General features: G+C 38.5%; 1 protein-coding gene across 1 annotated transcript in view; it reads left to right on the plus strand.

Annotated features, from left to right (window-relative positions):
- Positions 1–26,497, plus strand: part of TMEM100 (transmembrane protein 100) — a 369,211-nt gene that overhangs the window by 280,743 nt on the left and 61,971 nt on the right. The window lies entirely within an intron of this gene.

Below are 26,497 nucleotides of genomic sequence, written 5' to 3' on the forward strand. Positions count from 1 at the left end.
TCCAGAAAACTTTCTGTAAGCGTGATCGTACTAAGCTGTTAAAATGACTCCTAAGGGACCAATGAAAATATGACCAGGCAAAAATAAGAAACAGAGAAAACAAAGACCAACTTACATAATTCTGTTACTTATATACTGAATGTTGGCATTTCATCTTTATAGAGGTAAGCCATTTTGTAATAGTAAGTTATGGTCCCACTTTCAAATTGCTTGTGCCCCCCAGCTTTAATGTGAGGGCACTGTCCTCATGTCACCCATCATTTCAAATCCAAAAATGCACACTGTATGGACTGAAGTAATAAACCGTGCCCTGAAAGGTGCTAGACCTGACCACATGTCACTGTAACAATTAATGTTGTTACAGCTTATCCCAGCCTAAGTTTGGAATCAGGTGATGTCCAGAATGGACCCATTTGAGATTTTCACCTATGGAGACCTTTGCACATACCTAGCACGGGGCAAAATGAAACAAGGAGATCTCAGCATGGTTCAGAGCAGCCCTGAGAGATATTACTAGCATTCTCATAGCAAATCACAAACCACAACAAGCACATTGCAGCACTTACTGATAAAGAGAAGAACTATACAGGGTAAAAACAGCAGCAGCCATTAGCTGTGATTTTTTGCACTTCAAATAATTAAAAAAGCTTATGGGAATGGCTCCAAGAATAAATTACCTGAATCTCTGAGGAAACAGTCACTGCACTACCCTAGAATTAACCACTAAAACACATCTCATCTTTATGAGAACTCTGCTACTGCATGAGCCATACCAGTGGCACGAGTCTTCCAACACACATTTCACACTGCATAGACTGCAGCTTGTTCTTTGTGATCTGATTTCTACTTTCACCTCAAAGCACTGAAGTAACCTTTTACTCCCTAACAGCAGGGTGCTTCAAAAGTCAAATACAAATGATATTGTTATCCTTGTAAAAGTATTTTTGGTGTTATATGTAAATACGGACATAATGTACTTTTTGGACATCCATGTCCTTTCAAAATCATATTCTAGAGAGAAAAAAAATACTAAATTATATATTATGTTCTACATGGCACAAGCATGCTGCACTGTATCAACAGGTCAGCTAGAAGGACGCAGTGTAGCTGAAAAAGAATTAACTCCATGTCTTAGGAAAACAAAAGCTAAGAAAACCTTCTGCACCATACATGTTCTTAAATATGCTCATTAAATCATTTTACACTTGAACTAGTGATTAAGAATGCATATGTTAAATTAAACTTAACTTACCAGCTATTCAAGGCAAAACGTGATCGAGTTGCTGGTAATTGTCCACTATCTTCATTGAATGAATCACATTGGCTTTGCTGTCTTTGCTGGTTCAGCCACTGGGCAGGAGTGAATCTCTTCCTTACACTGCATGAATGATCAGAAATGATAAGGTTATTAATAGCAATTACTAAAATCCAAATTGATAAGGTCGCAGGCTAAAACAACATTTAAAGCTAATAGTGTTGTATCACAGGTCACATCACATTTGGTGCCTTGGCTCTGTGCTGTTCACCTCCACAGCTACAAGAACAATGAATACCTAAAGCTTCCATAGTCAGAAGAGATGCCATGACTTCTCTGTGCTTTAGCTTGTGGAATTCCTTAACGCTGATCAGCAGCACAGCAAACAAGTATAACAAACAATTACTGCCAGAGTAAACAAAACTGCAATTGACATTAAGTTGCTATAAAATGTGATCAAAAAGGCATTAACACAGCCATTGGAAAGCAGTTAGTCTTATGTTAAATCAATAAAAGGAGAAAAATGAACCCCAGTCCTACACTCTGTCCAGATACGCATGTTTATGCAATGTATTGCTTCTTCTTTCTGAAGGGAGGCTACCACTACAGCTGTCTGCGATCACAGCAACAGAAGCAGCAACCATATCCATAGCTATGGGACATCTGCAAGATCATTTGGATGCTCCCAGCCTAAGCAGGTTATGCTTAAAAATGATTACTGGATGAATAAGAAAAAACATCTTACTGATGCCTTCATTTGAGCTAAAAGAGATCCTGTAATGTTAATACCTGCTTTAACATCTTCCAAAATAGGAGAACAGCAGTATCTCAATACATTTTATCTTTTTTTTTTTTTAACTATAGGACACATAAGATCTACACTGGATCCCATAGAAATCCACAGTGCAGAATAAGGACTAACCATGCACAGCCTCAGAAACTGAGTAATAATGGAAGTGATGAACAACCATTTATGAGATCATTAGTCTTCCTGGGCAGTACACTGGGGCCGTGTAACAGGAACATCCCTGTTTAACATCTGGCCTGAGAAGAAAACAACACAATCATTTCTGGGTCTGTCATAGCAAACAGTTGTTTGTATCTACAGGAGAGGTGGGAGAAGCATTCTCCCACACTGCAAGACCTCAGTTAAAGGTTCTGAACTTCATCCCAAATAGCACTGCTTTGCAGAAATAACTGAAGCTAAAACCTGGCCGTAGGCCTGTCATCAACTTTGCCATGAGACTTCAACTTCTATACTTTTCATCCTATATTACTCCATGATATACTTTCTATTCTATACGTTAAGAATTAGTGTGGATATGTGCCAACCCTTTCACTTTTTTTTTTGGGGGGGGGGGGGATAAATTTTCTCTGTATATATTTTCCACATCTTTGTAAACGTATGCATACGTGCACTTCAAAGACTCACGACATGACAAACTCAAAAAGCACTTTGAAATATGCAACGTGCAGCATTTCTTCTCTGTGCTGTGGAAATCCCAAGCTGTTCACGCGCAGGATTCCCTCTTTCACCCTGCTGCTGCAGAGGACCATTAGTCAGCAGGCTGTGGACAGCTGACTGAGCTCACTGCTCCTTGCCAACACAAGAAAGATGCGAAATCTTTTGCAAACCACCAAATACCTCTTTAACACTGGGATTCTATAAGGAAAAAACCACGCTGAAAATCTGAAATTTATGAGCCCTGAGTAAAATTACTTAAATACAAGCATAACATTTCTGTTTTCAGTGCTGTCCTGAATAGGCATGCTTCTTCTAATAGGCAAAATCCATGATAAAGATTTTAGGTCTGTATAGACCCATTTATGGAATATTCTCATGAGGGAATTCTCACTTTCCAGCTGCATTCAGTACAAAAAGCTAAAGTTACTTCACTAGAACTGATCTCTTATTAAAGTCTTTATAGCAATTTCTCATTGTATACCAATACTCCTCCCCTTCTCTCTCAAGGTTTCTACTTCCATCTTTGTGGAAAGCAAACCTTCTGCACTTGCCTTCTCTGTTTTTAAGGATCTTAGTCCTTTTCTATTGCTACTCAAATACTGTTTAATAGAATAGTATTTTTTTAACAACAACAACAAAGTGTTTTCTTGGCCAAGCTAGATCTTCATAACTAGTTTGTTTATACAAAATAAACATCACCACTAATCTTCCTGTCATAGAGATTTAAGTTCACTCTTGAACTGTTCAGAAGACAAAAGATGCTCAGTAAGTTAAGACAGGTAATCGTAAGTCTACCAATGATTAAACATGAACCTAATCACCAAAAGTGAAGACAATGTGTGCAAACCCAATGCACTCCTATGCTTCATTCTGGAAATGGAGAAGACTCAGAGACTTACAGAAAATAAAATGCTGTGCTTGTGATAAAACACACACAAGCTGACCTGCTCATCTGATCTTGTACAGAAACCTGTGTGATCACAGCCTTCAGCGAATCCGTGAGATGACTCAGATGTTGGCCACTTATTATTGCACTTACCTACATTTCATATATAACTACTAAATATTTGCAGCCAAGCAGAAAATGCTGTCTGCTGCACTAAACCTGCTTCTCTGAACACCCATTGCGGCCGACTTCCACTCCATGTTTGACCACTAGAAGCTCACCTACCTGTAGCACTCACCAGAGCCAACTCCAGAAGCTATCATTATTAGTAGGCTGCATATTTTTACAAAGATGTGAGTTCAGAAATACGTTTCATGTAAGTCAGCCAGTTCAGGTGGCCCCTTAAGTGACACGTTCACTGAAATATTTACTCTGGATTAATCTCAGCTTTATGCACAACAGATATTTTTAGCAGTCGAGCGGTACGTTTTATTGGCCACTAATTCCATTTAGCAAGTTGTTTGTTTCTTCTGGAATGGGGGAGGATGTTTTCCCGTGGAAGATAAAAGCTCTGCCTGTCGAGCAGAGCCTCAGGGCGGTTGGGAGGTGCTCCTTTCATGGCGTCAATCAATAGGTGGCAGCATTCACCCAGTTCTTCCTACGCCTCATGTGGTCCACAGCAGCCACAATGCGGGCATCGCATTGTCCCAAGCAAACCCTGCCCAGCACTTCGCTGCAGGCGATATTTCAGTCGGAAAAACGTCCTCTCAGCACTGCATGTAACGTCTCTCCCTTCTTGTCACCCTGTGCTTCTGCTCCAGGCCCCCACCGAGCTGCTGAGACACCCAGCAGAGCCCAGAAACCGTGCGGGAATTTCAGAGCCGAGAAACACGCTCAAACATTTGGAATTTTAAAGCTTCTCATAGAGCTTGACTTTACTTCCCAGTCACTCAATGGAAAAAACTGTCATCCTCTTTAAAGACAAAGCACCCAGCTGGGGTCAGGCAGTAGAGCTGGGCAGGCTGGACACCTGGCGAGGGGATCATCACCTCCCTCCCTCCACAAGCAGTGTGGCCAGGCCAGCTCTGCCTGGCATGTCTTCTCTCTCCTGTGACAAGGAAGGTGGCTCAGGTGCTCCTGAAATCAAATACTGAGGATATTTGCATCCCTCCTCCAGGCAACCAAAGGAAAACAGTGGGAAGGATGAGTTCCCGTCCTCCAAACAGGCCAATAAATGCATCTTGCTCTGCTTCTTCACTTATTCTTTCCTTCAAACTTTCATATATACATAAACTACTGCAGTAAATTCCAGTTCTGGTTTTGGCAATTTCTGCCCCTCTGGCTCCATGTTTACCTATCATCTTTCACACTTACTCTTTTGCCAATCTGTTAATTCTCTGTCCTATTCCCTGGTTTCTTGTGTTTCCTCAAGGACATTGATCTGAGTCTTACTTTTTCACTAGTTTCTTTAGCCAACGTTCTTGATCCAAATCCATAGCAAATAACCCATCATCCACAGAGACACAGAAGTATTCAGTATATTCATAAAAAAGACAAATATTTCCCAGTTCATCAGTCACAGATGTGATCAAACTCAAGAAATTCTGAAATTGTGAGTGAAGAAAAAATAATTGTGTTTGGACTAACCTTAGAAAATTTCCCAATGAAATAATTTTCCCCCAGCGTTTTGAAATATTTGAGACACCCATGATGTAAGCGACGGAAAGCAGAGGAGCTTGGCAGCCCCAGCTCCTCCAGGCTTCCTGCCTCAGCTGTGGTTCCTGATCTAGAGCCCTCGCAACCCAACCTGGATTTCAGCACAGCCAGGCTCTGCTGCGGGGCTGCTCCAGGCAGATCCAACAGACCCAGCCCCGCAGACTCCCACTTCTGCAGGAAGGATTGTGGAGGCCAGGAGTCCTCCAGCTTCAGGGCAGCCAACATGACAGCAGCTCCTTGGAGACGAGGACCCAGACTGCTTGTTTTTCAGATGAACTAGAAGGAAACCAGAACCGTTTGGTCAGGATTTTCTAAAGATGCCATGGTGGTGGTGGTTGGTTTTTTTTTTTCCTGGTCTCTTTAACTGGAAAATTCCTGAGACACTCCAAACTCGGCTGTAGAGGAACAGAATGAGGCCTGAAGGTTTTGAGCTACAAAACACTTAAGTCAACCATGATCATTTGGGGTGTAAATTAGGGTAAATAAAGATTCCCTCAGATCCTTTGAGATGTTCCTACCTGAGATCAGGACTCAAAGAGCAGCTGCTGCTGCCTGAAGTGATCCACACACATAGAAGAGCTGCTCTCTATCATGGCTTAAGGGAGCTGCTGTCCTATTGCAAAACCAGTATAAATCAAAGTGCCTTTTCCTGATGGTTCCTGCAATTGTTCTCCATATTAGGAAAAAACAAAAATTCAGTCTTCAGAAAGCTTATAAAAGTACACACAGGCCATCAGACGGAGCTGAAGATGCTGCTGCTCTTTTGAGATAAATTACCCAGCTGAACACCACAGAAATAATGAAGATGTCAGCCACAACAACTGACGTTCTGTCAGTCTCAAGTCGATTATGCTGTCTAGTCAGACACTCCATATAGAGATAATTTATGCCATGCATTGTTTGGCCATGACTACTCCCAGCTGCACTGCATTTAATTCAAGTTATAGCAGAACATTTTACAAACAGAAGTTAACAAGATTTCCATAGCCAGCAATTTCTAGATTAGGAATGGATAAGGAAATCTTTGGTAAAGATTTATCAAAATTGAGCATAGGACAAAGCTGACCAGAGGCAGACAAATTATTTCAGAGAAGAATTTTTCTCTCCAACTATGAAAACGCCCTCCTTCCAAAGAGCAGAACAAGTTCAGTGCTGTGACACTACCACTGGAGAGAACAAAAACATACAGTACAAAAACATACAGACAGGTTTCCTTGTAGCTGTCACATAATTACAATAATTAACAATCTAATTATTAACCTGAACCTTCAGAATATGCTATTATCTCCTTTTTCTTCAAATCTTGATGTATTAGAGCATCTATTATGAAGCTGGACATTGTGTCTGACACACTGTGGAAATGCTATTATTTTTCATGCTGAGCAAAGAAGCAACTTGGATAACAGAACAACCTCCTTCTATTCTGTGAACCTCAAACACTCTTTATAACCCCAACGGATGAAGAACAGCTTGTTTGTCCTGATGAAAGCACAAATCTGTTTAGGGGCAATGATCTCTAACAAGCATTTTATAGTGACAGATCAGACACTTCAAAATGACAATGAAGTACCATTTCAGATAAAGCTTTGACACAGGAGACCAGGAGAAGGCACAGCAGGATTATTCTCAAAGCTGAATGTTTACCTACAGAGAACAATCTTTTCCAGGTTGTGATAGAGATGGACTATTCTAGATAACAATCCAAAATAAGAGCCTATTTCTCTGTACTACTAGACAAGGAACCACAAGGAGATCTGCCCCACTGGACCAGCTTTTGTGAGTACCCCCATGAAACATCTCTGCAATAGAAACTTCGCACTCACCGGCTGTGAGAGTTCAGCACAGGCTAGAACTCACACCAAAATCACTTGGTCTGATGTGACTGTTCATTTACATTTTAGCTAGAATGAAAATAACTCTAGACTTCCAAACCAATGTCTCAAAGGAGCAATACAAGAATCTAAACAGAATAGAAACGATTGCTGTGAAGTAACTCCAAGCTTCCCAGCGCAATTCTATTTCACACTGAGTTGAAATGAGCATTTAAAGCATCATTTTTTACTGAGCATTTATGCTAGCTTTCAAATCATGAAGATTAAGCTTTACTACAGAGGCAATTTACATGCACGTAAAAGAGTACTTGTTAAACAGTTTCTAGAATTTACAGAGACAAGGACATGCTATTATGTTTGCTTGACATGGGGTAAAGGCACAGCAAAATAGGGAACAAAGCTCAGAATTCGTGACTGTTCTTTCCTGAAGTCCAGCTGTTCGGTAAAAGTAAAGTAAAAATACAGGAAACGCAACCAAATCTTTTCTGTATAGAATTTATAGATCTGAAACATATTATGTCAAATATCATTACTTTTTTATTGCAGTGGTGACTTTTAGAATATGTAGCAGTCAGAATAGCAGTTCATGAAAACATCCTCTCATCGCTTTCCTTAAGACCTAAAACCTACCAGTCTGTTTCCTCTCAATTATTTATGTCAGCCTCTCAGTAAGCAGTACATATTATTACTAGTCCTCACTTCATTCCTGCATGAATCAAATCTTTACTATCACAAACCAGAGCAGAGGAGAAAGCGATCATCGCTCTCTGATGACCACATACTACTTGGATGCATTTGGTTCACAGCTTCTCCTTCCATTCCTCCACCTTCCTCACCTCCTAGTGAACGCGTCTCTCAGCACCAAATGGGAGAAATAAATCTGAAATAAAATGCTACTTTCCACCTTCTGTGGCAGGTTGCAGCAAACCACTGCACCATTTTCTAGCGGGCCAAACAATAATCTGATTCAGCCCATAAAATTCTTCCATTTATTATCCACATTCTCCTTCATCCTCCAATGAAAAAGAACAATGCCAGCTCACGTGGGATCAGAAAAGCACTCTGCCCTGATGACTCTCATGAGCACAGGGATACACACTCCATGTGCCAGCACAGCCTGCTCCAAGTCCTACCTTGTGCCTGTGCTGTCCCCCACTGTGTTTTGCTTCAAAGTACTTTCGCTCTTCAACTTGTATTACAACGTGACCCCCCAGAGTAAAAGGACATGGGTTTGGAAAGCCTTTGTGATGCTAAGCTCACTTATCATACAAATTCACTGCATCAGGAATGTTTTGTCAGCTACATGTTCACTTATATCTCAGTTACACAGAGTAGTAGAAAAGAACAGTAGAAATTGGCTTCAGAAAGTATAGAAATAACAACAAGCTGCTATAAATAACTGCTACCTATATAACCTATATATGTGTTTTGGTAAGTGAAGTTCTTCACTTATAGAAGTATATCACCATCCAGATATTACCTCAGTTAGTGTGGGCACAGAGACAGATGGGGAGAATAATTTGCCATTGTGTTAAAGGACTGAATATTGATTTGAAAACAAGAACTTGCGATCCAATGAAACAACATTCTCTGCAGCCAGAAGTGCTAATCTGACTTCATCTGAATAGAGTTAATAAATATTTGCAAAAGCAGGCAGCTTAGCTGGCTTAATTATGAAAACACTTGCTTTTCACCTTTAGGAATTCATTTCCTCCAGGGTCAGAGTTTGGTGGTCTTACAGCTATCGCACAAACTTCTATACAATTTGGAATGATTAATGAACCTCTGTTCAGAAAAATTATGAGGTGTTACAAGGAGAAATTTACTGAATGTACACAATGTGAACACTCTCAGTGAGTACTTTTTCTCTGCATTATTTTTATAAAACCAGGAACATTATCTATGAAACACACATGCACTGAACATGCATACAAGGGACATACAAACCTGCACAGAGGTAGTCTCCCATGTAGCAATGTCATAGCCTCTCCTACAGGCACATTCAAGTCCAAACGAAGTATTAAACACCAGACAGGAGAATTCTGAAGTTCATACAGTGTAGAAGTTTAGAATGGTTAAAACTGAGAGCTTGTCTCTCCAAAGACAGGATTCCAGCCCAGTGCCCACACTGAGTGTCTACCCACATTGCAAACAGACTCCATACATCAGCCAGTGCTGCTGCTCAGCTAGCAATAAAGGTGCTCATTTGCAATGAGACATCTGCTTTGTGCTCAGGCTTTATGTTTTGTAATAAAATAATACGAGGAGTATTGGCAAACGTGACTACCCCATCCAAAAGGGTTTGGTTTTGCTCTCTTTTGGTGATACATCACCACCTTTTGAAATACGGCCACAAGCATGCATTGTGATATCACTGATCAAAGCCACTTCTGTGCTGATGACTCCCCATTAATTTGAAAGTTGACAGTCTTTTAGACAGAAGAACCTGGTTTTGTAAGAAAACAAAGGAAGTCAGGAGCAAGGAGAAGGTTCAAGAAACCCAAACAGCAGCACCAGTTTGAAATGACTACGGACACCTCACTGCGAGGTATTCCCCGTTCCCTTCTCTCAGCTACAGATCTGTAATGCACATAACCAGAGAGTAATTGTGTCACTTAAAGAATCAGTATTTGTGAACTGCTAGTAGATTCTTAGAGGGAAGAGTTTTATTCAGTCCTCTAACAAAATCTTGTACTCTGGATGAATCTGACCCACTTGAGTGTCTCTACAGTAAAACTACACACAGACATTTTCAAATTAAGGATCAACTCAAACGACTGGAAAATATCCACTACTGGTATGAAGGATGAATTTGTCCCTTCTGAAAATATCTTTGCTGAAAAACAAAAGATAGAATTGATTACTTCAGCAGCATTAAACAAGTATATAAGATTCTTCCTTAGAATTGCTAGCATGGATTGCACTACCTCACGCTGTTCAATGCAAATGAAGTGAATTCTCTTGAAAGAAATATTGAATTACAGAGAACAAAACTCAAGCTGATAAGAACTACTTCAACCTTGAATCATGGATAATAGGCAATCATGAAAACTAAAAAAAAAAAACAACATTACTTTTAAAAGCAGCATTCCAGATCGAAATAATCCCTTTTACAATATGTTCTGGAGAATTTGTACACTCTTCCACACTCAATTTAGTACTAACACAGTCTTCTGTCCTGGGTGGAATTACTGTGGTAGTACCAATGTTCGAGCAGAGGGGGAAAAAACAGGTATAAAATTCACAGTACCAGCCCACAGAAAGATTGCCTCATTTTTCCTCTATTTTTATTTAGAAAGAGAAATTCTAGTATAAGAAAGTAATAAAAAAGCCTTATGTTTTCATAGACTTCAAAACAGTTCTTATGTGTATTCAAAAAAAATAACGTAGTCATGTAGTTATGCAGCATTAAAACCAGAACTTCTGATAATTTTTCCAACTGGTAACTTCTACTCAGAATCATTTATACAGCCCTCATGAATAATGAGTTGAAAACTTTAAAATTTTAAAGTGAGATGAATCTTCCCAGAATAAAGATCCCGAGCACTAAGCAATGTTCCCCTCACTCCATAATGGGGGTGCAAGTTGTACAACAGAACAATGAAATGCCTCTTGCAAACCAGAAATACATTTGAAACAAATTTAATATAAGCAAGTGATCACAAATACAGAGTGAAGTTGTTCACACTGCAAGGGTAAGTTTTCAACTTGCACAAAGAACTGTCTGCCTGAAAGGAAAGGTTTTGAGAAGGCAGTCCCCAGGGCAGGGAATTATCTTGTTCAATTTCTTGCATTCAAAGAAGCACCTGAGCTGTATTTCCAACCAAACAAAAAAAAATGACTTCTTGTAGATAATGAATGCACTTTTCCTTTCCTCAAAAAGCAATGCAGAAAATAATTGATCTTACATCCACCCATGTTCTCCTGTTCAGGGGAAATTACTATAGGGAAAGTTACTACATCAATACCATTAACAACCACCTACTCAAGGAAAAAAAAACCCACAAACCAAGTTCAATAAAGAATTTGAATAATTTGAAGTTATTCAGCCAACTAATTACCAAGTAATGTTTTTCAATATGGGATGATTAATACAATAAAGAGATGAGTAAGAAAATTTAACATGTGTGCAGTATGAAAGTTAGCAAAGTTTTAAAGTAATTACAAAGAAATTTTATTCCAACATAAAAGATACTCTCTGGTTTTCACCTCAGGCTCTGAGAAGAGAGCACAGCATGCTGACATACGTTAACACATTTCCAAGAGCACAGGATTTTAGACTGTTAGTAATGCAAAAGCAAATGGAAACAGGGAAGAATCCAAAACAAAGAAATCCTACAATTGGCAGGTCATGATTTAAAGGTGAGGGGAAAAAAAAGGCATTTCCATCTTCTGTGCAGTTCCAGAAAGTAATGCTATATTGACAGAAGGTTGCTAAAAAGATTCTCTAGAAACCTCAGCTAATGACAAATGAAGATGACCAACCACGATCAGAAATCATGTTCCAAAGCTGCTGACTGTTATTAACTTCAATAACATTTGAGCTGATCAATTGCTTCAAGAGTGTGTTTTGATTGGTTTAACCCTTCTGCAGCACTGCATGAACACAGAAGTCTTTTCTAAACTACACACTGAACATTCTGCAAATTGTTCCTATTATCCACAGTTCATCCATCTTTTATTGCCAACTTTCATGAAATCCTAACACCGAAGCTGAAAGCTTTCTTCCACAGGTACCATCCTAGCAACAAGAAGCAGCTGTTCAGCAATCCAGATGTGCAGCATCTACTCATTACTGTTCTGGAAAGGGATTTATTTTAAATCTTGAAGTACTTTTGGTTTTTTGGTTTAAAAACTGCAGAAGTCAAGTAGGAAATGTATACTGAACCTATAGCATTGTTCAAAGACCAAGGCAGAAAGACATGTCTTAAGACAACTCAGCCCCGATGGACAACAATTCAAAGGCAGATTAGAGGAAGACTAAAATAGATGAAAAAGTCATTTCAGGGATGAATAACCCCATGTCTTATGGGTTACTCTACTTCAGATAACTCTCACTAGCTTAAATCGATATAATTTCAGTAAGTACAAGAAAGCTATCCACAATTTGCTCAAGTATTTTTTCAAAAGTCCCAGTGGATGGGACCCAGACATGGGCATGTCTGGGTCATTCAATGCAAAAATGCCAAAAATTAACAAGAAGTGAGCAAGGATGTATCAGCACATCTTTGTGATGCTGCCTGGGAAAAGAAAGATGCACAGAACTCTAATAATTCTAATTCTAACTCTAATAATTCTAATCATACTACTTCAGTTACGATAGGATGTTGTAAACAGCTGAAGAAATGACAGCCCTCCCTGTTGTCACATTCTGTTGACAAATAAATAGGAATTTGCTCTCCCTAAAGCCAAACAAAGTACTACAAACTACTCAGCCTGAGAAAACTAACAGCACTGATATATCAGTTTGGGAAAAAGGCTTCATTTGTTATAAAAGCCTTCAGTGAAAAAGGTGCAGTGGCTGTCCCCGGGGCAGCCCTTACTGGTGACAGCAGTGAACGGGCCATTTGACCACCCCACACCAACTGAAAGCATCTCAAATGAAAAACAGAAGCCTCGAGTACTCCTCAACATTTACAGAAGCTGGAAATAGAGAAAAACACAGATGAAATTTCACACCGTTCAGATATGAGGAGCAGAGGAGCAAAGATCTGTGCATACTACATGGTGATGCAGAAGTGTAAATCATTCATTTCTCTTCTTGGAAATCCTGTGGAAGGTGAATAAATTCATAAGACTGCTTCAGCAACTCATCCCATAGCATTTGAGAAAGCCTTCTCTTATCCCAGTGATGCACAAATGAAGCATAAGCATTTAGAAAAGGTTTTCCTGCAGCTAACTGAGGCATTTTCAGCCTTTCAATTGTTTAATCAGGTTATGCGGGGAAAGCTGTCATCAGGAAAAAGAGAATAAATAAAAATCAGTTAAGTTTGTCACTTTCCTTGCTCATTCTCCCACAGCAGTCCTAACTTAAGAGTGGCCATTCTCGCCGCTCTTCAGATCGTTCTCTAAACTCTCTCATCAGGATTTCAAAGTTAGATGACCAAATGTGTGGAGAGGCACCTAATTTCTCACAGACACTTCTGAAAGCTCCTGCCTAGGTCTGCAGCGAGCGCTTTTCTTTCTCTCCCCCTGCCGCCGTCCCTTTTCTGGCCTTTGATCTTTAGAAAGCACAAATGCCATTACAGTGAATAAAGTCATAGCCCACAGAGTCAATCCCCTGCTATTTACCTCCTTCCTCCCTACCCCCCTGCACAGCCAAGGCTCGAGCACGACCAAAGCAGCTCAGCCTGGCTTAGATAGAGCAGCAGGTATCATCAGTGCTGTGACAAACGAGACTGTGTCAGGGGAGACTGTTTAAACAAACAGTTGGATGCTTGGAAACACAGATAGAAGACCTAAGATCTCGCTCTTTTTTTCCTTCTTCTTTCTCCCTCCACCTTCAAAACAGAAGATTAAGTTTGCTGTGAACATGAGCTGATGAAAAGAATTCAAATAGTGCTTTGAATAGTGCCACTGGGAGCGTCACAGGAGAATTACAAATTGCTGCTGGAGACACCAGTCTCCCTTTACAGAAAGTTAACATAAAAGTACACATATCTTCTTTCTATAAGGTACTAACTTGTAAATTAACCTTTAATGGAGTATAAATGATGTCCTGAAAGAACTGCTTATGCAGCTATATTTATGATCTAGAAAATTGCAAATATTTACAAGATTATAGGTGTTAATGGTCTGTCAAAAATGTTTGTATATTGTACATACATTAAACCTTAGTTTAAGACCACCCTGCTATAAAGACCACCCCATTTCTTGTCCCATATAGAATTTCACTTTGATTCCATATTATTTCATTCCTTATAGCGAGACTCAGCCCCAGCACATGAACAGCTCCAGACAAGCTGCTTCTCTTCTATGGGATCTACTTGTTTCACGCTCCATCCCAGATCCTCTGTGCAATGCTCTTTGCTGAAGAACATCATTGTTATTGCTCACATTCAGTGAGAGATCCAAGGAACGTTCCAGGCTGCTCCAGTATCCACGACAAAGGCCAAAAGCAGAGCACAGTTGGAGGGATAAGGGCACAGGAGAAGCAAACAGTACTTCACTGCAACACAAACACACCACCACCTCCCAGCATCTATGCCTCAGCTTCCCCAGCCTGATCCAAGCCAGTCACACTTTCTAATGAACCTTCTTTAGTAACAGCATATCCTCCTCTATATTTGCTGTTCAAACTGAGGTCATCAATAAAAAAAAAAAACACACACAAAAACAGTCAAACCAAACCCCCCTGTCTGGCCTCTCTTAAGACCTCTGTTTCGAAGGAGTTCTGCTGCTGTCTACACAGCAGGTGTACCCAGCATGGCCTTTCATCTAGCTGGTAGAGCAAACCCCTTTCCCTGACCCAGCACTCCTCCAGTAGCCCCCATTCCCCATCACTCTCTCTCCCAACTAAGCTGCTTGTTGTTCTTTTATCTCACCACCTGGGTGCAGCTAATTAATCACATCTGGGGCTACACACCCAGCGCCTTAATGCCATATTCCCTCCCTGTGGCTCAATCAAATTCAACCTTTTTGTTTTCTATGTTAAGTTTTATGTCTGAGCTTGCATTTTTTTTCCCCAGTAAGTTCACTATTTAAATAAAAGACACTTTATGTTTTTGTTTGCTATTCAAATTGAGAGACCGAATCTCCCTTTCATCTACTGCAGTCTCTTTTCTTGTTAACTGAGTACCCTTCTGTGTCAGAAATCTGCTAAGAGTCAGAACTGTGAATGGAAATTTTTCTCTCTGCAAACATTTTCAAACAAAGCAGCTGGGATTTCCCAACTGTGAAAGTGAGACTTCACAAAGACTGAAGTTTGAAATTTGAAAAAGGAAAAAAACATTTATTTTTTTTTACTGTGTGGAACTGAAATTGTGTTCTTACTCAAAATATATAACATTTTCAAATACTTTCTTAAGCGACATCATTACATTCAGGCATAAATGCAGCTGGGGAAAAAGCAATGTTTTAAAATCAAATGCTTGGGGCTCTGCCCAGGTTTTATTACAACAGATAATATTCTTTTGTAATGTATCATTTGCTGTGTGTTACCTCACTCAATGGCCAACGAAAGTTCTTCTTTAGGGTAAAAAAGTCAAAGGGAAACTTGAAAAGCTCTGTCCCAACTGACCTCATGCACACTTTTATTGATATCAAATTGCTCATATTTTTTTACCTTGCCATTTTCATTTTTATTCCTGCTGGTTCAGATCTTCAGCTGATTTAAACTGGCGTAGACGTAATGGTTTCAATGAAGCTATGTGAGCTAAAAGTCTGGCATTAATTATTGGGGATTTTCTGCTATCCAGTGAGATAGTGTAAAAGCATTTCCCTCCTAACTTGGATACAGCACAATCTGAAAGGTAAGTACAGAGATAGGTCCTAAACAGATTGCTATTAGGAAAAAAACAATTTCTAAGACTGTACACAGATCTTCACATTATGGAATTATTTTTGTCCTGTAATTTGTATCAAGAGAATAATGAAGTTTCTCACGAATTATGAAACATTTACATTTTTAAAAGTGAAGAATGCGCTTGGATAGCTGAAACAAACGATGCCATTTCAATGTTAATGGTGTTTTATACAGACCGAGCTGGTCATATCCATTTGGTCGCCAATGAACAGCACTGCAAACAACAAAGTTTATGTATAATTTTCAGTTTACACATATTGTATATTGCCTGTTTTTTTTTTTTGTTGTTGTTTTTTTTTGTTTTTGTTTTTGCTGGAATAATCAGACATATTACCAAGTTCCCAAGTATCCCTCTCAAGTGCACAGCTTCAGTGTACGTACACTGTCTTCTTCTAAGATTTGTCAGAGAGGCTTTCCGTACAAGTCCGTAGATAAACTCAGATAAACTGATTTTGTTTTTTTATACCTATGGGTTATCTTCCAGTTTTGAAGCATCCACTGAGTAGATCAAAAATCCAGTGAGACCATTTGTTGCATACTCTGTGCAAGTCGTTCAGCTTCTAACAGATGGAGTCATACATATATGACTGTATGATACATAGACGTATATATGTCAGTATTTATAATCTAATTATAGAAGAAACAAAGCCTCCCCACAGTCCCGTGTCCAAGTTAATGAATTTCTTTTTTCCAAGGTCAAAGGTATAACTCCAAGATTGTCTTGACCACTCTTATCTGAGACCACTCTTCATTTTCTCTGCTCATCAGAGCAATGTGCAGTACATTTCTAAGAATGTAACTGGGCTTCTTGCTGCCAATACTCCTACTGGAAGATTCCTTTCTAGTTGATAGTTGGAAACATCCTGATTTACCATATGCATTTATTTGTGGCTTGTTAATATTATTTTGATTTTGTTCCAGTATTTTTATGTGGAAGCTCCAACTTCGGTTCTTCCCTCCCGATAGTTATACAGGGAGTGATCATAGACTTTGAACCAGTTGTTAGATGATATCAAAAGCAGTTAAATGTGTGGATTTGAGCCTTCATATTCCTGCATTTAGGTTTTTTCCTTTGTAAAAGACGAATAAACACTTTTTTTTCCTCTTTGTCCATGTTCAGACTGTAAGTTCTTTAGGGTAAGAATTGTGTTAATAAATGTTGGTTTAGTGCCTACTATTATGGGTATCTGCTCTCAGTGGGGTACTACTATACCACTACTAATAATACTGGTACAAAGAAGAGTAAATGATACTGACAGTAAAAATACAGCTCATCGACTAAAGGTGCATGAAAAGAATTTTGTCCTGTAGGACATCAAAGTTCTTAAAAATTCATGTCAAGTATTACCATCTGAACTAAATTAGTTTTGTAGAACTAAAATTTCATGGCAAATAAAAATAGTATATCATCTTAATAAAAGCATCATGTGCAAAGGGAAAATAAAAGCAAGAAAGATATAATTTTATAGTACTCGCACAGTTCTTCTTACTCTGAACTGAAATTCAAAACTACCAAAAGAAGCAGCCATCAGCAGCCACTTAATCAATCTGCTGCAAAGCTGGTGCTGGTCTCCAACTCATTTGATACAAAGGACAGTGGAAACAATAGAAAGTTTGCAGGAGTGTAGTAAATAACTCTAATGCTTTGAATTGCAAAGGGTGAGCAGCCTACCAAAAGTATTTATCAAAGTCAGGTTGGAGGAAAGAAACATCACCAAACAGAACAGTGCAAGCCAGATGCTTGGAGATTAAATGGGGTCAAAAATGCAGCCCTAATTTTCATAACATCCTCATAAAAATTCACAGGAAACTGCTTTCTGAACCTGTTGTAGAAGATATTTTTTGAAAGCTAAAGTGGAGTTGCTGAATGAGATTCTACCGAATAAGATTGGGATTACAGAGGAAGGGAAAGATAACCTGCTCATTAAATAAAACTAACAACATAAAAACCAACACAGAACAATGGCTAAAAGAAGCTGACAGTTATGTCTAGGCTTGTGAGACCAGATTTACATCTCTCAATTTGCACTTGTATTGAAGGTTCAGATCAGAGTCAGATCTTTAACCCCTTCAATGAAGGAACTGAAATTATTGCATACAAGGGAACCAACATGCTTGACATTTGTGAACTCTCCAGATTTACCCCTAAGGAAAAAAAAAAAAGGCTTTTCTAATATTTGCAGCTCCTTTCAACTCTTATGTCACTCTCTCCATATTACTGCACACCATCTGCTGAGCAAACTGAAATCACATAATTGAAAATCAGCATTATAGACATTGAAATAGTTGGTTTTCAGTGTTATTTTTAGAAGTTACTTTGAAGCATAGAAAAATATTTAGTTACCCTGACGATTTTAATCTTTTTTTCTCTTTAATGTCACAAATTTCAATGAAAGTTCTTATAAAATTTATTTACTCTTTTACTCCTTACTCAATGGGTTGGGATAAAATTAAAGGATTTTTCCATCTAACTTTCAAATCCAGAAATTATGGACCAATATGTTCTTGAAATTCTCTGAATCCTTTCAGTTTTGGAAGATTTATTCTACATTAGACAACAAGATTCAATTGAAAACCCATTATTCAGCTCTAAGAATTTTTAAAGCATTCAAGACGAGCCCCAAGAGTTATGAAACAAGTGCAATTGCTGTGTAAGTAATAATAGAAGACATCACCATTCTTTTTTTTCTCACTGGGTCTAGTAATTGTAATTCAAAATACAAAAAATGGGGTCACCTGAATTTTATGAATAAGAGCTCCCAATCAGACAGGGTAGGGGTGTACAAAATTTGATTTCCAAGTTAATTTCTAGAGGTAGAAGAAGCACTGGTAGGATCTTAACAGGAAAGATAGCTGAGACAGGAATTGCATTACTGATAATATGAATGATCACAGATTTGTGTACTCTGATAAATCATAACTGAGTAAGCAAAGAGGGGTCTAATAAATAACAAACTGAGGGGATTGGGTCAGACTCCATACTTCTTTCTTGCCTTTCATTATCGAGGTTCTTGAGCTTTGATGTGAACATAAGTGTAAAGGGAGGAGTAATACATGAACACTGCTCTTTTTGGTATATAAAAGCCAATTAAAGTCCATCGAATATAATGGAAGATGTCCCATATTACTTCCATGGAGTACAGACTGCAAAAGTGAGGATATCATTTTCCCAAGTGCAGTGTCAAGATACCAGAAGCCTCAGAAAGTAAACTGAAGCCATGATTTTCAGTATCTCTTAATGAATGCTAAAGCCCATTAGAAATGAATGGTAATAGATTTTTAAAGTCTTCATCACCATGCCCTTTAGACACCATTCAAGTGCTGACGAAGAAGCCACCTGACATTTCCACTTATCACCACCAGTTCCTGTGCCAGCAGGACTAGGGCAGTGCCCAAAGCAATGACAGCCATTCCGTTTCCCAGCTTTGATACTGCAAAACAATGCAGCAAAGAGAAATGAGAACTTAAATTGGTCAACAATTTTCTTTTAGATTCCTCCCTTTCATTTCTACCATTCCAATTTACCTCCTGCTGACTTGCAAAAGATAATGGTATAATTAATTTGCTTTGGTGGACAGGGAAGGAATACAGAATGCAAATACAGGAACCATAGTTCTGGCATATTTTGGCTGATAGTTTAAACCATAATTATTATCTGCCAACTACTTGCACAGAAGTGCTATTTTTAATGCAAATGAATTCTTGGAAGAGCAGAAAATGAAACTTTAAGCAATGAATATAAAATAGCTACATCCAAATATAATAATCAAATGGCGAAGGGACGTAAGCCACCACAAGTGACCATTCTGTGATGATGAACATGACTATCCAGGGAAAAAAAATCATCAGAAGTTTTGACTTGAGCTTAAAAGCTGGTAAAAGAAGTTAATTATTCATCTCTATAATGAAACTTCCTGAAAAGAGGCTTCCTTTCATAATTATTTCTAAATCTAAAAACTCAGTAGTTCTTCCCAAGCACTACCCTGTATTCCGTGAAGCAACTAGGAATGTGACTTTCAACATTTTATGTGTGTACAGAAAACAAAGAGATAATAAACTCATTATTTGTGCTAAATTCTTTTTGTCTATTGCTGTTTTGACATTAAAATGCAATTGAAAGATGCTCTTTGCAGATCCAATTAGAATGATACTAGACTTGCTACGTAATTTGCTATACCTGCACATTTAACATCCTTACTTAAAACTTTGGTGTGCATTGTCATAGCCAGGTAGGTGGGCTCAGATTTCAAGCAGTGCTTGAGCTTAAGGAAAAGCTGCACATGCAGATGGAGAAGTAGTGTGAGTGTGGAATACTGGATAACACACGGGGTTTCGCAGTGAGGAGACTTTGTTTCTATTCTTGTTATATGACCGTGACCAAACCGCTTCCTGTTTCTCTGACCCCTCCACCCTCATCCATCATCTGCCTGCACAGCATACAGCAAGTTTTCTTTCTTACTTGCTGTATCTTATAAAATAGGGCCTTTAGCTGATCCTGTAACACAAAAACTATCTGTACAATACCTCTTGCCTGTATTTATTGAGACCCCTTGCCTATGTTTGTGATTGAAGAAATGGCAATGTATATCTGACCTACAGAATACATTACATTTATAATTCCCAGAGGCAAAGCATTCTTACAAATAAGTGAACCATTAATGTTTCCAAAGGCATTTTGTTTCCTCTGTACTCTCTCAAGCTTCTAAAATATATGCGATCCAAAGACAATTTCAAACATTAATTAATGTCTTCTGACTTACTTATTAAAGTATGCGGAATGCACTCTTCCTTATACATATTTTTAAACCCACGATTTCTTAAACCATAAGCACCATTCCTTTTTTTTTTTTTTTTTCACATAGGCTTTGATTTTTATTGAAAAGACCATCAGGAATTGAGTGTTTAATTTTCTCAAACAATTTGTAAGTTTTATTAACAGCGCCGAAAGGGAGCAGGAGTTATGCTCAAAGAAAAGTGAATAAAAAATGAGTTAAAATTTTTATTACCACTTCTTAAGAATTCTGCACAATACGAACGATGGAGAAAAGAATATGAAAGAGCATTTTTGCCATTATCTGAAGACCAAAAATACAACTTTTATTACGAGCACACATAAGTATCAGCTGCCATACAGTCTTTTTGAGCTACATGCCAGCTCTGATCAAACCCTAGAGCACCATGGATAACAGCTGGCAAATGTAACACACACTCCCTGGTTAAAGTTCATGTCATCGGCAGAGTAAAATGCATAGTGCTAAACCCTAAAATGTGTTCAGCATTCTGGTCTTAACCCTGGAAAGCATTAAGCACATGATTTTCCTTAACCTCTCAGAAGTCTGAGTAGTTCCATTTAAAACAACGAGACTACTTAAATACTAAGAATTAAGTGCAAACTCAGGTAGGCTGCTGGGTTGAGAGCAGTGCACTTTGCAGATCCAGCCCCTCATTGACGACCTTGTTTTCAGCTGAACACACTTAGATCACCAAGCGATGTATCGTGCCTGCTACAGCAACCTACACAACTGTGAGAGTGCTAGCTCTAGGGGGGGTAAATACAAGGAGGCTGGATAAACTTACATAAGAGACTTGAGTTGGTAATAGCAAGGTTAATTTTAGGTCCTATTTCTGATGTTACAAATATGCAATGTTAATATAATTTTAATATGTTAAATTAGATCAATTTATAAAATAAATGCTTCTGTGAAGAGCTCTATTTCTACAAATATACAGCTTTGAATGGAACTGAGAAGACCAATTATCTTTTATCTGATGGTAAATGTGAGAATAAAGGGATACAAACCTAAACAAATGACAGATCTATGCTGAATAGTAAGGAGAATTTATACCTGAAACATCTCTATGTATATAGACTGTAATAAATAATCACCAACCATCCATCCTTAAGATGGAATAAATGTATTGAAATTACTGATAAATAGAGAGACAGCATAGAGGGCTTTTGTCATGTCTGCAACAGGGCTTCCTGGGGAAGAGTTCTGTGTGTAGGTCTCCCCCCCAGTGGGTCTGACACAACCCCAGGGCAGCAGTGTCACTGTGGACATATCAGTGAGTCAATCTGCATGTGTGCAGCACCTGAAAGTCCAGGAATCCTGAAAATAAAGTGGTTCAAACTCAGTTTATACTTCTCCAAAAAATTCCGAAGTGAAATTAATCCAAACTTATTGATGCAAGTCATCATAGTTTCACATTACTGCCCATCGTGGATTAAGGTTTTTGTTGGGATAACCATTATAGGACTAACTAATTTCAAACTTGAAATAAAATAAAAAAAAAAGAATAATTGATCCTAAAATTTACTACTTAAGACCTCGTTCAAGCAAATGTTGTGACTGGAAACCCCATAACAAAATCCCTTTTTAGACATGGCTTCTTTAGAACATGAGGCTATTTTACATGTTTGCATTTAAGAAGTAGAAAATAAAGCTCAGCACAGCCATCTAATGGGAACAATCTTAAGGCTTGTCCACACAGGAAGTTAAGCTAAATTAGCTGAAAGGTGTGAATTTAAAGTGCATTAAGCTAAAGTGAACTACAGTCACTTTATTTCTCAATGAGAACATTCACACCAAGCTTTAATGCACTTTAACTAATATACCTTAAAATCATATCTTTAGTTAATTTGTCTTAACTTCCTGTGCAAACAACTCCTCTCTAGCACTTACGGAGAGCCACAATATAGATTGATGTGGATATATTTATAAATATGCCTATTAACCTTAAGACTCCAAGTCAATAAAATTTGGGATATTAAATAAAAATAATAAATGTGTCCTTGAATGAACTTCCTAGCGTAATGAGAATCTCAACCATGTTGTGAATTCAGCCCTAAATTATATAAAATCATATGAAGAATCTGGAGCTAGTTAAAAACAAACATCTGTGTACTGAATTATATTATGAATTTATTCCTGAAACAAACGAAGTGAAAATAAATAGAAAAGAAAGATGTATTTTACGTACATATAGCACTTGTATTGAGACAGACCAAGAAGAGATAAATATAAAAGACTTGTATTTGATTTGGTTTAAAAAAAAAACAAACAGAGAGAAAAAAGCTTTACAATTCTTTCTCTTCTGAGGGATGTCTGAAAGTCATAGTTATTAAGGATGCCTCAAATCACCCAGGGAAGGCAAAACAGCGCTTTGCTTCAGATAACCTGCAAAATCAATACTAACCATGTTTCTGCTGCCACTGCTCAAGCTAAAAAACCTTTTCAGAAGCAGCTTTTACAGAAAGAGCATGGGCATACTTAACACCCACGGATCTTTATGGAGTAGCAGAGCTCCGACAAACCGAGGAACAATGGTCTGGCATAACAGACAGCATTCAAAGACTGCTGCTGTGCTCTGCAGATGAACACATCGAGTTCTGCTTCTAGGATTCTAGCCTGGAAAAGAAAAGATGCCCTTTGCAAGAGCAAGGAAAAAAATTCTTTTGCAACCAGTCTGGCAGACTGACACTGTGTGACCTCAGTTCACAGGCAGCTCTGGATACGTCCCCAAGTGCTCCCAGGGTTACTCAGCAGCCTTCCGACTCCCTTGGTTGCCTCTGTGTCTCAAGACATTCATTTCTCTTCAGTAGCTGATAGATAACAACACTTGGAGTTCAAAAAGGAAAAATCAACAGCGTTGAAAACTTTCTTTTACCAAAGACTTCAAGAATGGGACAGTGGCCCATGAAAAAGCTTTTCTTTAAAAACAGACTGATGAAGCAGCACTGATGATGGCTAAAGCATTAACTTTCTATAAAAACCTGATGTTGTTCAATGTATACTATCTCTTCTAGCTTATCAGTTTACAGAATGCTTGGCCCAATTCAAGCACTGAATGTTCTCATCTACTAGGTGATATATAAAAAAAAACATTTGCAGTAATGTTCATAAACATTTTGAAATGCTGACTATTCTCAGAAAAAATACAAATTTTGATTAATTTATGGGATTCCATCAGTTGAAACCTTCCTGAAGTGCACTGATAACTTTTATCATAGAGGGGTTTAGACTTAAATATCATCCAATTCCATCATCCCCCACGGGCAGGGCTGCTGACCACAGATCAGATTGCTCAGGGCCCATCCATCGTGGGCACACTGTGCCACTGCCTCACCACTCTCTGAGTGAAAAAAATGTACGGTTTTAAACAGTAACACAAAGTGAGAGCATTGTATTAACACCAGTGGCAGAGCTGTAGCCATTTCCAATTCAGTGAAATGTAAGGAATTGATGTTCTTGTTCAGGCATCCTGGTGCTGTTTACTGCATGTTACTAAACCTACTCAACCATGAAAACATTCAGGCCCATCTGATATCTTTTCCCGAGTGCAGACTGTTGCTTAGACAACACCCAGCCTCTATGCTTTGAATTTTAGATGCATACTCAGATGCAATTCAATCTTCTTTAGTTCCTCTCATGTTTTCTGATTTCACTTAACTGATCATGCCTTATTCTTGTGCACTCAGTTTCCCATAGCTCAATTTTGTGCATTTTCTGCTACCAGAGCTTTTAACTCAAGGTTCATTTTCAAGATGAAAGTTAGTCACAAAATTAAACCCTCATGAACAGAGAGGCTAACCATTAAGCTAGGAGTCACATTTAAAGGCAGTAAGAATCTAAGTGGCAAGTTGGTGCTGTTTGTTCCATAGCCCCCATTTGTGTGGTATTTTACTCCTCTCACATCTCACTTGATATCTTCTCTTCCTTTGCAACATATTCTCTTCAAAGCCCTTCACTCTTGTGTATGTCATAGAATAAATCCAGGACAAAAAGCAGTTGCCACTTTTGCCAGCATCTCTTTAAAAGCAGATTCCTTTTCCAGGGCCAACCTCCTGGTGTTTCACTTGAGCAGTGGGTACTCACCAGGTTGGGATAACCCATTGAGCCAAGACTGTAAGCAAGTTGTATGCTCATAATGTAATCCATAGATAGTTGTGCAAAAATCTTGATCATCCCTGGTGTTACACACTAACACATCACATACAGGAAAACCTTAAAACAGCAAAAGAAAAATTAAGGGAAAATGCACCTGAGACAGGCAGACATATCTAATTCATACCATCAAGCCACGAGCTAGAACTTTAGCTTCAGTGATTATGCCTCAGACATTTAAATGGTTCTAAATTATAAGTCTAGCAGAAGTATTTTGCTAATAATAAGCTATTAATTCTGGCAGTTTCAGACTGTCTGAAGCTAGGTGTATAAACTGTAGCTGCATCAATCAGTGCTGTGTGTCTGGCTATTTCAGGCATTCCTTGTTAGTGCAAAGAAAGAACAGTTTGTGCACCAAGCACAACAGCAGCTGAGATTCCCGTTGATTGATAACTAAATGTGCCGTAGTGAAAATATATTCGGGTAGAGCTGAAGAAGCAAGCACAGCAAAGACGTAATGGGGGCAGAGGAAGGAGAGAAGAAATTGGCCACAACAGGAAATTCCTTCTCATGAGTCTTCCAACTAGCTGACAAGATGGATTTCATTCCTGCAGGTAACAGTGCCTTTATATTTAATCTTCTACAACATCTGTAACCATGCAAACTCTCCACTACTCCATTTGCAGGCCCAGTTAGTGAAAAATTATCCTTCCTCTTCAGTACATTTCTCCTCTATATCAGTACTGTTTCACATACAGCATCCAGTGATGTGAACAAAATGTTAAAAAAGCATATATAATAGTGGGAAGTTATTTTGTCAGTTGAATTATTCCTCATTGATGGTAATTGGGAAGATGGAAATTTCTCGAGTCTGAAGCGATGCATCAAGATGTATTTATTCACAGAGAACTAATGATTTTGCTCTTCAAAACTGTCTGAAGTTCAAACATATCTGAATATTTAAGCCAAAGAATCTTATTTTAAAGCTTTGAAATCCTAGCTAGTAGAAAGGGGTATTTTGTGCTGTAAACATCAGTTTTATGCATGCTGTCAAGTAAAACTCAACTGATTTGCCCGTTTGGTGAAAGTTTCAAGTTTTGGATTCTCAGCCAAATGTCTCTCTGAACTTCTGAGCTTTGACAACCTGAGAAGCAAGCGAGAAGTTTCAGAGCAACAGATTTCCACCGTTTGCAAACTGTGAAAAAATTGAAGAAAATGACATAAAGAGTTTAAAGTGCCACAAATACTTATCAGAGAGTCAGCTAACACTGTAATGGAAATGCCATGCTGTTTTAGCTAAAACACGGTACAAGGAAAGGGCCCAATTTGTTTAATTATTAGTATGGCTGCATAAATAAGAATAAAATGCATTTAAGAAGGAAAGTGTAAATAAATTATTCACTGCATACAGTCTAGTCTAGCTTTGAATGCTGCTTAGAAAGGATGCTGGTAAGAGGCTTTGTCTGTTTTGTTATTTCCTTTTTCTCTTCTGTCCTCTTGTTTACAATTTTGCAAGAATAATCTTTTGCTTGTGATGATCTTGCCATCTTGCCCAGTACAAAAGCAAGTGCACGTGAATAAGACAACTTTTGCTTCTGTTCACTGGAGGTAATGGATTTATATAAATGAAAGCAGTAGGCACAGGTAACCCCTGGTATGTCTGTGAGCAGGGCATGTTTGTGAGATTTCATGTTTCCTGTAGCCTTTAGGAATCACTGGAAGTATCAACCACACTTTGTTGAGGGACAAATATTTCATTACGCTAAGATGGAATGACACAAAAAGTCTCCCCACCTTCCCCCTACTCAGTAATCACACAATTTTCATAGCGGTTAGCAAATGCTTCAATTTTATCACTTCTTCCTGAAATGTCTGACCAGATGTGCCACATAAAAGCCATGTTCTAGACTAGGAAAAAGTGGGTAAAAATAGAA

This window comes from Cyrtonyx montezumae, unplaced genomic scaffold (assembly GCF_038088225.1).
Source record: "Cyrtonyx montezumae isolate F1298 unplaced genomic scaffold, pur_monq_1.0 scaffold_19, whole genome shotgun sequence".
Classification (NCBI taxonomy): domain Eukaryota; kingdom Metazoa; phylum Chordata; class Aves; order Galliformes; family Odontophoridae; genus Cyrtonyx; species Cyrtonyx montezumae.